We start from the raw sequence: 13822 nt of genomic DNA on the forward strand, positions 1-13822 counted from the left end.
AATAAAATGAAATAAAATAAAATAAAATAAAGAGAAAAGCCAACAATCTCTAAAACTCCTTAGACCCCAAGCGAAAGAATTTCTGAAAGTATGCTGAGAAGCAGAGGACATCGTCATAATTCGGGTGGGGGAGGGCCGATGCAGGGCGGGTCCAGTCACAAGGAGGGTGTTCAAACTTGTGTTTCGGTTCCAGAGGGACAGTGGATCTGAGGAGTACCAGAGATTGGGTCACTTCAAGAAAGCACACTGAGGCAGAGCAAGGGGCTCTCTATCCGAGGACAGGAAATGCCATTGGGCTGAGTGTGTGGTTCAAGCAAAAGAAGGCAGAGAGTTGCCCAGCAGGAGCGCGATCCTCCTGCTTCAAGTCCCTCTGGGCTGAAGTCAGGCACAATGGAGGAGCCAGGACCGGTGCCCTCTTTGGGACCCTCTTCCTTTCCGGGCCGAGCTCTCCTCTTTCCCACCTCCACTTCCCGGCCCCCCAGGTTCCCAGGTCCTGAGGGCAAGCAGGACGGCTCCCGCCTCCCAAACGCACCACTCGCGGGGAGTTTGAGCCCAGAGGAAACCATAACCAAACAAAGTGGGGCTCCCTGGGATTGGAGCCCCCACATTATGCCTGCAATGTGTCCTCTGTCCAAGCGAGTCCGTGTGCACTTCGGTTCCAGGCCTCCGTGGGCCATACCCGCAGAACGCAGGCAGGACGAGGCCGGCGATCGATCGGGCTCCCGTGAGGCGCTCGATTTCGCGCGAAGCCAGGAGTCCGGTCAGCCAGAGCCCAAACAATGCTGGAGCCTTCAGTGTGCACTATTAAAGTAGAAACCAAAACTCCGTGCGCAATGGGTCTGCAGTCTTGCTGTACGCGCCCGCCCCCTGTCGGCCAGCTCCGGAATCCTTACGCTCTGGCATGGTGCCTGTGCTCCTCCTCCTCCTGGCAGTGATGCTGGGCTGCAGCACAGCCTGCTCACTGGACAGGGGTGCATCTTGGAGCCTGCGCCTGCAGCGCGGGGAAACCGCCAGGTTGTTAGGGCAGCTGAAAAGCCTGCCGGGCCACCAGTGCCTGCGGGACAGAATGGATTTCAGATGTCCCTGGAAGAAAGGGCGCATCAGCCAAGGGGAGCAGAAAGAAGAAGATGCCACCTGTTGCCACTCCGAGATGCTCAGGCAGCTCCTCCAGCTCTTCGCGACAGAGGCCAGCAGAGATGCCTGGGCAGAGAGGCCGCTTGGGCAACTTGTCACTAGTCTGTTGAGTGGCCTGGAAGCGCTGGAGGGGAGAGCAGCGGAGCCAAGCCCAGCCTGTGCACCTCCTTTGGCCATGCCCATCCGCACCTACTTTTGGAGGATCTCCCGCTATCTCCAGGCAAAGGGATACAGCCCTTGCTCGTGGGAGATCATCAGAGCGGAAATGCAAGTGGCCCTTAGGACATTCCCAGTGCCTGCAGAGAGAAACCCCAAGAAGAGAAGAAGGTCCATGGAGGAATCCCCGCCGCTCAGGTGACAGCATGCTCAGGGCCTCAAGTCGGAACACACACCCACACCCAACACACACAGAGAGAGTCGCCTCCGGGACAGCATGAAAGGCGTCCGAATGGAAAACGAGGGCAAGAGCATCCATTTCTTTGAAGCATCCCATCGTACATCGCGCTCTACCAATGGGAGACTTGAAGGGCAGGGTGTGTCATATCACATCTGTTTCCTAATAAAGCTATGATTCCAAATCTTCTCGATCGGTTTCCATTCCTGGTTGGGCTCGGGCACCAGCCACGGGTGGGAAAGATTTTTCCTGTGTCAGCATAGACTGAAGCTCAGCGGGTCAAGCCTTCCTTCTGTTAGCTAGGAACTGAAGAGTCTGGAGTCTGGAGGCAGAAGGCAGCCTCCTCTTTGCTCACTGAAAGGGCCCTAGAGAGAGGGATTGCAAAGCCCCTGGATGAATGCTGCCAGCATGGCCCTCTGGCAAGGCCTGGGCCTTGCTTGTGTCCGTGCAGTCCAAGACACGAGTCGCCGCCGACTGTGTCCCTGGTGTTGGCAAGATGGGTGGCCATCTCTCTATTAGGAGAAAGGGTCCAGTGATTCACCTGGGGTGGTGCACTGGGACCGGGTAACTAGACCGTCCTAATACTCCAGGAGACAAACAAGGACTCTGCCCTGTTCTGTCAGCCTCTTTCTGTTCTCACAGGACACTAGTGCCTTGCGCTGACCAGCACAAAAGCGAGCCACTGGGTGACCAGAGGCAGGAGGAGGCAAGTGTAGGGACACCGAGGAGACCCTTCCTGGTCTCCCTCTTATGTGACACTGCTGCTTGCCAGGGTGCTCAGACATGCCTCTTGTGCTTTCCCTTCCCTTTGTCCTGTGGAGACACACAGGTGCGAAAAATAGCAATATGGGCCTGGTTTGGAGATTGAGACTCACAGAAGATGTCAGCTATTCAACTTCACAGACTCTAGGTGACTTTCAAGAAGCACTGCAGTAGACGGACTCAGGCAGGGATCTAGGCTGTTGAGTGTAGGAGTGTGTTTGTGTGTGTGTGTGTGTGTGTGTGTGTGTGTGTGTGTGTGTGTGTGTGTGTTTGGTGGCGGGGACGCCTGGCCACCCATAGACAAGCTGAGCCAAAGGCCCCAGGAGGTGAGGTGGGGGGAAGGCCCGATCATGGAAGTCCTTGCAGGGCACCACAGTGACCCAGACAGCACACTGGCCGGCCAGGCAGCCTTGCAGTCTTCCTGGACTCCTTCTCTCTAAAGTCAGGGCTGGGATACGTGGAGTCGGCAGGGCGCACTAGCCAGGTTCCTGCCACACTCCTCAGGCTCTCCTCTGAGTTCCGAGTTCTTGGTTCTGCTGCTGATGCTCACTAAGAGCCACCGAGAAGTGAAGGCTGACTTCTGCTCTCCTATCCTCTGTCCCCAGCTGCCTACTCCACTGCCAGGCCATATTCACCCCCAGGCTCCCCTTACTGATCCATTCCCCACAATGAGCAGAATTCCAAGACAGGACACTGGGCTCAAGACTGAGTTTGAAACACATCCCTGGGAAGTCTCCTCGCACAACTTTCCTAGGAGCTCCTGCTGAGGGGTCACCCAGTGCCTAGCCTTCCTCTCCTCCAAAGGTCCCATTGTAGGCCATCCCAAGAGAAGAGAGCCATGCCTCATGCAGACCCAGGTCTTCCCTGGCCAAAATGATCAGCTGACGACTGTGAAGCCACTGAGAAGCCCAAGAGCTCAGGTGCCCCACATGCCACCACTGTCCCACTGGAACGAACACCCAGGATTATTGAAAAAGTGTTCGAATCCCTACAAGAAGCTCAGAGTACACCAAGCAGCACAGCCCGAGAGAGGTGAGCACTGTGGCTCAGGGTCTGAGGCTTTTCCTGGAGAGGCAGGTAGGTGCAAGAGATGCTGTGGATACCTAGCAGGTGGCTTCTGGAACTTGCCAGTGCCTGTGGTCCCCTGGCACTTCATTCAGCTTCCAAGGCGGAGTCAGTTCCCCACTGCCCCTGCATGCCCCTTTCCCATTCTTGTTCAGTGTTTGCAGTTCTTGGGAGTTGAGAGACCCTGGTGCTTTCCCTGCCCTCAGTCTTCTAAAAACCACCTGTGCAGGTGCTGCTGTTGTGCCTGAGGTCGGCCTCTTGGGAGCAGATTGTCCGCGGGTCTGCCCTGGAGCCATGAAGTTGTCTGGGGAAGAGGAGAGGGCAGCTGAGCAGGGCGGACTGACTCCTGGGGTCCCGTGTCCTTGGAAGTGAAGAAGGGTGAGAGGCAGAGGGACACAGGCCCTCCCTCCGGGAACAGCGCTGGTGGGGTGAAGAAGGGCAAAGGAGGCACTGGGAACTCCTGAAAGCCTGCTGGGCAAACAGCGGGGTCAGGTTGGCCTGCACTGCTTCCCAGCAAACCTCCACCAATGTTACCAGGCTCCACCAACTGAAACAGCAGAGAAGCCCTCGGATCCTCAGGCCTGAAAGAGGAGCCCAAGGCCAATGCTTTGAGACCATTCAGCTAAAGACAGTAGAGATCTGACTAAACATTTCAAGAGAGACTGAGAGAGAGATCGATAGAGCCAGGAAGAGAGAAAAAATATTTAAAAAAAATAAAATAAAGTAAAATAAAATGAAATAATAAAGTAAAATAAAATGAAATAAAATAAAATAAAATAAAATAAAATGAAATAAAATGAAATAAAATAAAATAAAATAAAGAGAAAAGCCAACAATCTCTAAAACTCCTTAGACCCCAAGCGAAAGAATTTCTGAAAGTATGCTGAGAAGCAGAGGACATCGTCATAATTCGGGTGGGGGAGGGCCGATGCAGGGCGGGTCCAGTCACAAGGAGGGTGTTCAAACTTGTGTTTCGGTTCCAGAGGGACAGTGGATCTGAGGAGTACCAGAGATTGGGTCACTTCAAGAAAGCACACTGAGGCAGAGCAAGGGGCTCTCTATCCGAGGACAGGAAATGCCATTGGGCTGAGTGTGTGGTTCAAGCAAAAGAAGGCAGAGAGTTGCCCAGCAGGAGCGCGATCCTCCTGCTTCAAGTCCCTCTGGGCTGAAGTCAGGCACAATGGAGGAGCCAGGACCGGTGCCCTCTTTGGGACCCTCTTCCTTTCCGGGCCGAGCTCTCCTCTTTCCCACCTCCACTTCCCGGCCCCCCAGGTTCCCAGGTCCTGAGGGCAAGCAGGACGGCTCCCGCCTCCCAAACGCACCACTCGCGGGGAGTTTGAGCCCAGAGGAAACCATAACCAAACAAAGTGGGGCTCCCTGGGATTGGAGCCTCCACATTATGCCTGCAATGTGTCCTCTGTCCAAGCGAGTCCGTGTGCACTTCGGTTCCAGGCCTCCGTGGGCCATACCCGCAGAACGCAGGCAGGACGAGGCCGGCGATCGATCGGGCTCCCGTGAGGCGCTCGATTTCGCGCGAAGCCAGGAGTCCGGTCAGCCAGAGCCCAAACAATGCTGGAGCCTTCAGTGTGCACTATTAAAGTAGAAACCAAAACTCCGTGCGCAATGGGTCTGCAGTCTTGCTGTACGCGCCCGCCCCCTGTCGGCCAGCTCCGGAATCCTTACGCTCTGGCATGGTGCCTGTGCTCCTCCTCCTCCTGGCAGTGATGCTGGGCTGCAGCACAGCCTGCTCACTGGACAGGGGTGCATCTTGGAGCCTGCGCCTGCAGCGCGGGGAAACCGCCAGGTTGTTAGGGCAGCTGAAAAGCCTGCCGGGCCACCAGTGCCTGCGGGACAGAATGGATTTCAGATGTCCCTGGAAGAAAGGGCGCATCAGCCAAGGGGAGCAGAAAGAAGAAGATGCCACCTGTTGCCACTCCGAGATGCTCAGGCAGCTCCTCCAGCTCTTCGCGACAGAGGCCAGCAGAGATGCCTGGGCAGAGAGGCCGCTTGGGCAACTTGTCACTAGTCTGTTGAGTGGCCTGGAAGCGCTGGAGGGGAGAGCAGCGGAGCCAAGCCCAGCCTGTGCACCTCCTTTGGCCATGGCCATCCGCACCTACTTTTGGAGGATCTCCCGCTATCTCCAGGCAAAGGGATACAGCCCTTGCTCGTGGGAGATCATCAGAGCGGAAATGCAAGTGGCCCTTAGGACATTCCCAGTGCCTGCAGAGAGAAACCCCAAGAAGAGAAGAAGGTCCATGGAGGAATCCCCGCCGCTCAGGTGACAGCATGCTCAGGGCCTCAAGTCGGAACACACACCCACACCCAACACACACAGAGAGAGTCGCCTCCGGGACAGCATGAAAGGCGTCCGAATGGAAAACGAGGGCAAGAGCATCCATTTCTTTGAAGCATCCCATCGTACATCGCGCTCTACCAATGGGAGACTTGAAGGGCAGGGTGTGTCATATCACATCTGTTTCCTAATAAAGCTATGATTCCAAATCTTCTCGATCGGTTTCCATTCCTGGTTGGGCTCGGGCACCAGCCACGGGTGGGAAAGATTTTTCCTGTGTCAGCATAGACTGAAGCTCAGCGGGTCAAGCCTTCCTTCTGTTAGCTAGGAACTGAAGAGTCTGGAGTCTGGAGGCAGAAGGCAGCCTCCTCTTTGCTCACTGAAAGGGCCCTAGAGAGAGGGATTGCAAAGCCCCTGGATGAATGCTGCCAGCATGGCCCTCTGGCAAGGCCTGGGCCTTGCTTGTGTCCGTGCAGTCCAAGACACGAGTCGCCGCCGACTGTGTCCCTGGTGTTGGCAAGATGGGTGGCCATCTCTCTATTAGGAGAAAGGGTCCAGTGATTCACCTGGGGTGGTGCACTGGGACCGGGTAACTAGACCGTCCTAATACTCCAGGAGACAAACAAGGACTCTGCCCTGTTCTGTCAGCCTCTTTCTGTTCTCACAGGACACTAGTGCCTTGCGCTGACCAGCACAAAAGCGAGCCACTGGGTGACCAGAGGCAGGAGGAGGCAAGTGTAGGGACACCGAGGAGACCCTTCCTGGTCTCCCTCTTATGTGACACTGCTGCTTGCCAGGGTGCTCAGACATGCCTCTTGTGCTTTCCCTTCCCTTTGTCCTGTGGAGACACACAGGTGCGAAAAATAGCAATATGGGCCTGGTTTGGAGATTGAGACTCACAGAAGATGTCAGCTATTCAACTTCACAGACTCTAGGTGACTTTCAAGAAGCACTGCAGTAGACGGACTCAGGCAGGGATCTAGGCTGTTGAGTGTAGGAGTGTGTTTGTGTGTGTGTGTGTGTGTGTGTGTGTGTGTGTGTGTGTGTGTGTGTGTTTGGTGGCGGGGACGCCTGGCCACCCATAGACAAGCTGAGCCAAAGGCCCCAGGAGGTGAGGTGGGGGAAGGCCCGATCATGGAAGTCCTTGCAGGGCACCACAGTGACCCAGACAGCACACTGGCCGGCCAGGCAGCCTTGCAGTCTTCCTGGACTCCTTCTCTCTAAAGTCAGGGCTGGGATACGTGGAGTCGGCAGGGCGCACTAGCCAGGTTCCTGCCACACTCCTCAGGCTCTCCTCTGAGTTCCGAGTTCTTGGTTCTGCTGCTGATGCTCACTAAGAGCCACCGAGAAGTGAAGGCTGACTTCTGCTCTCCTATCCTCTGTCCCCAGCTGCCTACTCCACTGCCAGGCCATATTCACCCCCAGGCTCCCCTTACTGATCCATTCCCCACAATGAGCAGAATTCCAAGACAGGACACTGGGCTCAAGACTGAGTTTGAAACACATCCCTGGGAAGTCTCCTCGCACAACTTTCCTAGGAGCTCCTGCTGAGGGGTCACCCAGTGCCTAGCCTTCCTCTCCTCCAAAGGTCCCATTGTAGGCCATCCCAAGAGAAGAGAGCCATGCCTCATGCAGACCCAGGTCTTCCCTGGCCAAAATGATCAGCTGACGACTGTGAAGCCACTGAGAAGCCCAAGAGCTCAGGTGCCCCACATGCCACCACTGTCCCACTGGAACGAACACCCAGGATTATTGAAAAAGTGTTCGAATCCCTACAAGAAGCTCAGAGTACACCAAGCAGCACAGCCCGAGAGAGGTGAGCACTGTGGCTCAGGGTCTGAGGCTTTTCCTGGAGAGGCAGGTAGGTGCAAGAGATGCTGTGGATACCTAGCAGGTGGCTTCTGGAACTTGCCAGTGCCTGTGGTCCCCTGGCACTTCATTCAGCTTCCAAGGCGGAGTCAGTTCCCCACCGCCCCTGCATGCCCCTTTCCCATTCTTGTTCAGTGTTTGCAGTTCTTGGGAGTTGAGAGACCCTGGTGCTTTCCCTGCTCTCAGTCTTCTAAAAACCACCTGTGCAGGTGCTGCTGTTGTGCCTGAGGTCGGCCTCTTGGGAGCAGATTGTCCGCGGGTCTGCCCTGGAGCCATGAAGTTGTCTGGGGAAGAGGAGAGGGCAGCTGAGCAGGGCGGACTGACTCCTGGGGTCCCGTGTCCTTGGAAGTGAAGAAGGGTGAGAGGCAGAGGGACACAGGCCCTCCCTCCGGGAACAGCGCTGGTGGGGGGAAGAAGGGCAAAGGAGGCACTGGGAACTCCTGAAAGCCTGCTGGGCAAACAGCGGGGTCAGGTTGGCCTGCACTGCTTCCCAGCAAACCTCCACCAATGTTACCAGGCTCCACCAACTGAAACAGCAGAGAAGCCCTCGGATCCTCAGGCCTGAAAGAGGAGCCCAAGGCCAATGCTTTGAGACCATTCAGCTAAAGACAGTAGAGATCTGACTAAACATTTCAAGAGAGACTGAGAGAGAGATCAATAGAGCCAGGAAGAGAGAAAAAATATTTAAAAAAAAATAAAATAAAGTAAAATAAAATGAAATAATAAAGTAAAATAAAATGAAATAAAATAAAATAAAATAAAATAAAATGAAATAAAATGAAATAAAATAAAATAAAATAAAGAGAAAAGCCAACAATCTCTAAAACTCCTTAGACCCCAAGCGAAAGAATTTCTGAAAGTATGCTGAGAAGCAGAGGACATCGTCATAATTCGGGTGGGGGAGGGCCGATGCAGGGCGGGTCCAGTCACAAGGAGGGTGTTCAAACTTGTGTTTCGGTTCCAGAGGGACAGTGGATCTGAGGAGTACCAGAGATTGGGTCACTTCAAGAAAGCACACTGAGGCAGAGCAAGGGGCTCTCTATCCGAGGACAGGAAATGCCATTGGGCTGAGTGTGTGGTTCAAGCAAAAGAAGGCAGAGAGTTGCCCAGCAGGAGCGCGATCCTCCTGCTTCAAGTCCCTCTGGGCTGAAGTCAGGCACAATGGAGGAGCCAGGACCGGTGCCCTCTTTGGGACCCTCTTCCTTTCCGGGCCGAGCTCTCCTCTTTCCCACCTCCACTTCCCGGCCCCCCAGGTTCCCAGGTCCTGAGGGCAAGCAGGACGGCTCCCGCCTCCCAAACGCACCACTCGCGGGGAGTTTGAGCCCAGAGGAAACCATAACCAAACAAAGTGGGGCTCCCTGGGATTGGAGCCTCCACATTATGCCTGCAATGTGTCCTCTGTCCAAGCGAGTCCGTGTGCACTTCGGTTCCAGGCCTCCGTGGGCCATACCCGCAGAACGCAGGCAGGACGAGGCCGGCGATCGATCGGGCTCCCGTGAGGCGCTCGATTTCGCGCGAAGCCAGGAGTCCGGTCAGCCAGAGCCCAAACAATGCTGGAGCCTTCAGTGTGCACTATTAAAGTAGAAACCAAAACTCCGTGCGCAATGGGTCTGCAGTCTTGCTGTACGCGCCCGCCCCCTGTCGGCCAGCTCCGGAATCCTTACGCTCTGGCATGGTGCCTGTGCTCCTCCTCCTCCTGGCAGTGATGCTGGGCTGCAGCACAGCCTGCTCACTGGACAGGGGTGCATCTTGGAGCCTGCGCCTGCAGCGCGGGGAAACCGCCAGGTTGTTAGGGCAGCTGAAAAGCCTGCCGGGCCACCAGTGCCTGCGGGACAGAATGGATTTCAGATGTCCCTGGAAGAAAGGGCGCATCAGCCAAGGGGAGCAGAAAGAAGAAGATGCCACCTGTTGCCACTCCGAGATGCTCAGGCAGCTCCTCCAGCTCTTCGCGACAGAGGCCAGCAGAGATGCCTGGGCAGAGAGGCCGCTTGGGCAACTTGTCACTAGTCTGTTGAGTGGCCTGGAAGCGCTGGAGGGGAGAGCAGCGGAGCCAAGCCCAGCCTGTGCACCTCCTTTGGCCATGCCCATCCGCACCTACTTTTGGAGGATCTCCCGCTATCTCCAGGCAAAGGGATACAGCCCTTGCTCGTGGGAGATCATCAGAGCGGAAATGCAAGTGGCCCTTAGGACATTCCCAGTGCCTGCAGAGAGAAACCCCAAGAAGAGAAGAAGGTCCATGGAGGAATCCCCGCCGCTCAGGTGACAGCATGCTCAGGGCCTCAAGTCGGAACACACACCCACACCCAACACACACAGAGAGAGTCGCCTCCGGGACAGCATGAAAGGCGTCCGAATGGAAAACGAGGGCAAGAGCATCCATTTCTTTGAAGCATCCCATCGTACATCGCGCTCTACCAATGGGAGACTTGAAGGGCAGGGTGTGTCATATCACATCTGTTTCCTAATAAAGCTATGATTCCAAATCTTCTCGATCGGTTTCCATTCCTGGTTGGGCTCGGGCACCAGCCACGGGTGGGAAAGATTTTTCCTGTGTCAGCATAGACTGAAGCTCAGCGGGTCAAGCCTTCCTTCTGTTAGCTAGGAACTGAAGAGTCTGGAGTCTGGAGGCAGAAGGCAGCCTCCTCTTTGCTCACTGAAAGGGCCCTAGAGAGAGGGATTGCAAAGCCCCTGGATGAATGCTGCCAGCATGGCCCTCTGGCAAGCCCTGGGCCTTGCTTGTGTCCGTGCAGTCCAAGACACGAGTCGCCGCCGACTGTGTCCCTGGTGTTGGCAAGATGGGTGGCCATCTCTCTATTAGGAGAAAGGGTCCAGTGATTCACCTGGGGTGGTGCACTGGGACCGGGTAACTAGACCGTCCTAATACTCCAGGAGACAAACAAGGACTCTGCCCTGTTCTGTCAGCCTCTTTCTGTTCTCACAGGACACTAGTGCCTTGCGCTGACCAGCACAAAAGCGAGCCACTGGGTGACCAGAGGCAGGAGGAGGCAAGTGTAGGGACACCGAGGAGACCCTTCCTGGTCTCCCTCTTATGTGACACTGCTGCTTGCCAGGGTGCTCAGACATGCCTCTTGTGCTTTCCCTTCCCTTTGTCCTGTGGAGACACACAGGTGCGAAAAATAGCAATATGGGCCTGGTTTGGAGATTGAGACTCACAGAAGATGTCAGCTATTCAACTTCACAGACTCTAGGTGACTTTCAAGAAGCACTGCAGTAGACGGACTCAGGCAGGGATCTAGGCTGTTGAGTGTAGGAGTGTGTTTGTGTGTGTGTGTGTGTGTGTGTGTGTGTGTGTGTGTGTGTGTGTGTGTTTGGTGGCGGGGACGCCTGGCCACCCATAGACAAGCTGAGCCAAAGGCCCCAGGAGGTGAGGTGGGGGAAGGCCCGATCATGTAAGTCCTTGCAGGGCACCACAGTGACCCAGACAGCACACTGGCCGGCCAGGCAGCCTTGCAGTCTTCCTGGACTCCTTCTCTCTAAAGTCAGGGCTGGGATACGTGGAGTCGGCAGGGCGCACTAGCCAGGTTCCTGCCACACTCCTCAGGCTCTCCTCTGAGTTCCGAGTTCTTGGTTCTGCTGCTGATGCTCACTAAGAGCCACCGAGAAGTGAAGGCTGACTTCTGCTCTCCTATCCTCTGTCCCCAGCTGCCTACTCCACTGCCAGGCCATATTCACCCCCAGGCTCCCCTTACTGATCCATTCCCCACAATGAGCAGAATTCCAAGACAGGACACTGGGCTCAAGACTGAGTTTGAAACACATCCCTGGGAAGTCTCCTCGCACAACTTTCCTAGGAGCTCCTGCTGAGGGGTCACCCAGTGCCTAGCCTTCCTCTCCTCCAAAGGTCCCATTGTAGGCCATCCCAAGAGAAGAGAGCCATGCCTCATGCAGACCCAGGTCTTCCCTGGCCAAAATGATCAGCTGACGACTGTGAAGCCACTGAGAAGCCCAAGAGCTCAGGTGCCCCACATGCCACCACTGTCCCACTGGAACGAACACCCAGGATTATTGAAAAAGTGTTCGAATCCCTACAAGAAGCTCAGAGTACACCAAGCAGCACAGCCCGAGAGAGGTGAGCACTGTGGCTCAGGGTCTGAGGCTTTTCCTGGAGAGGCAGGTAGGTGCAAGAGATGCTGTGGATACCTAGCAGGTGGCTTCTGGAACTTGCCAGTGCCTGTGGTCCCCTGGCACTTCATTCAGCTTCCAAGGCGGAGTCAGTTCCCCACTGCCCCTGCATGCCCCTTTCCCATTCTTGTTCAGTGTTTGCAGTTCTTGGGAGTTGAGAGACCCTGGTGCTTTCCCTGCCCTCAGTCTTCTAAAAACCACCTGTGCAGGTGCTGCTGTTGTGCCTGAGGTCGGCCTCTTGGGAGCAGATTGTCCGCGGGTCTGCCCTGGAGCCATGAAGTTGTCTGGGGAAGAGGAGAGGGCAGCTGAGCAGGGCGGACTGACTCCTGGGGTCCCGTGTCCTTGGAAGTGAAGAAGGGTGAGAGGCAGAGGGACACAGGCCCTCCCTCCGGGAACAGCGCTGGTGGGGGGAAGAAGGGCAAAGGAGGCACTGGGAACTCCTGAAAGCCTGCTGGGCAAACAGCGGGGTCAGGTTGGCCTGCACTGCTTCCCAGCAAACCTCCACCAATGTTACCAGGCTCCACCAACTGAAACAGCAGAGAAGCCCTCGGATCCTCAGGCCTGAAAGAGGAGCCCAAGGCCAATGCTTTGAGACCATTCAGCTAAAGACAGTAGAGATCTGACTAAACATTTCAAGAGAGACTGAGAGAGAGATCAATAGAGCCAGGAAGAGAGAAAAAATATTTAAAAAAAATAAAATAAAGTAAAATAAAATGAAATAATAAAGTAAAATAAAATGAAATAAAATAAAATAAAATAAAATAAAATGAAATAAAATGAAATAAAATAAAATAAAATAAAGAGAAAAGCCAACAATCTCTAAAACTCCTTAGACCCCAAGCGAAAGAATTTCTGAAAGTATGCTGAGAAGCAGAGGACATCGTCATAATTCGGGTGGGGGAGGGCCGATGCAGGGCGGGTCCAGTCACAAGGAGGGTGTTCAAACTTGTGTTTCGGTTCCAGAGGGACAGTGGATCTGAGGAGTACCAGAGATTGGGTCACTTCAAGAAAGCACACTGAGGCAGAGCAAGGGGCTCTCTATCCGAGGACAGGAAATGCCATTGGGCTGAGTGTGTGGTTCAAGCAAAAGAAGGCAGAGAGTTGCCCAGCAGGAGCGCGATCCTCCTGCTTCAAGTCCCTCTGGGCTGAAGTCAGGCACAATGGAGGAGCCAGGACCGGTGCCCTCTTTGGGACCCTCTTCCTTTCCGGGCCGAGCTCTCCTCTTTCCCACCTCCACTTCCCGGCCCCCCAGGTTCCCAGGTCCTGAGGGCAAGCAGGACGGCTCCCGCCTCCCAAACGCACCACTCGCGGGGAGTTTGAGCCCAGAGGAAACCATAACCAAACAAAGTGGGGCTCCCTGGGATTGGAGCCTCCACATTATGCCTGCAATGTGTCCTCTGTCCAAGCGAGTCCGTGTGCACTTCGGTTCCAGGCCTCCGTGGGCCATACCCGCAGAACGCAGGCAGGACGAGGCCGGCGATCGATCGGGCTCCCGTGAGGCGCTCGATTTCGCGCGAAGCCAGGAGTCCGGTCAGCCAGAGCCCAAACAATGCTGGAGCCTTCAGTGTGCACTATTAAAGTAGAAACCAAAACTCCGTGCGCAATGGGTCTGCAGTCTTGCTGTACGCGCCCGCCCCCTGTCGGCCAGCTCCGGAATCCTTACGCTCTGGCATGGTGCCTGTGCTCCTCCTCCTCCTGGCAGTGATGCTGGGCTGCAGCACAGCCTGCTCACTGGACAGGGGTGCATCTTGGAGCCTGCGCCTGCAGCGCGGGGAAACCGCCAGGTTGTTAGGGCAGCTGAAAAGCCTGCCGGGCCACCAGTGCCTGCGGGACAGAATGGATTTCAGATGTCCCTGGAAGAAAGGGCGCATCAGCCAAGGGGAGCAGAAAGAAGAAGATGCCACCTGTTGCCACTCCGAGATGCTCAGGCAGCTCCTCCAGCTCTTCGCGACAGAGGCCAGCAGAGATGCCTGGGCAGAGAGGCCGCTTGGGCAACTTGTCACTAGTCTGTTGAGTGGCCTGGAAGCGCTGGAGGGGAGAGCAGCGGAGCCAAGCCCAGCCTGTGCACCTCCTTTGGCCATGCCCATCCGCACCTACTTTTGGAGGATCTCCCGCTATCTCCAGGCAAAGGGATACAGCCCTTGCTCGTGGGAGATCATCAG

Source organism: Peromyscus maniculatus, chromosome 2 (genome assembly GCF_049852395.1).
Source record: "Peromyscus maniculatus bairdii isolate BWxNUB_F1_BW_parent chromosome 2, HU_Pman_BW_mat_3.1, whole genome shotgun sequence".
In the NCBI taxonomy this organism is placed as follows: Eukaryota; Metazoa; Chordata; class Mammalia; order Rodentia; family Cricetidae; genus Peromyscus; species Peromyscus maniculatus.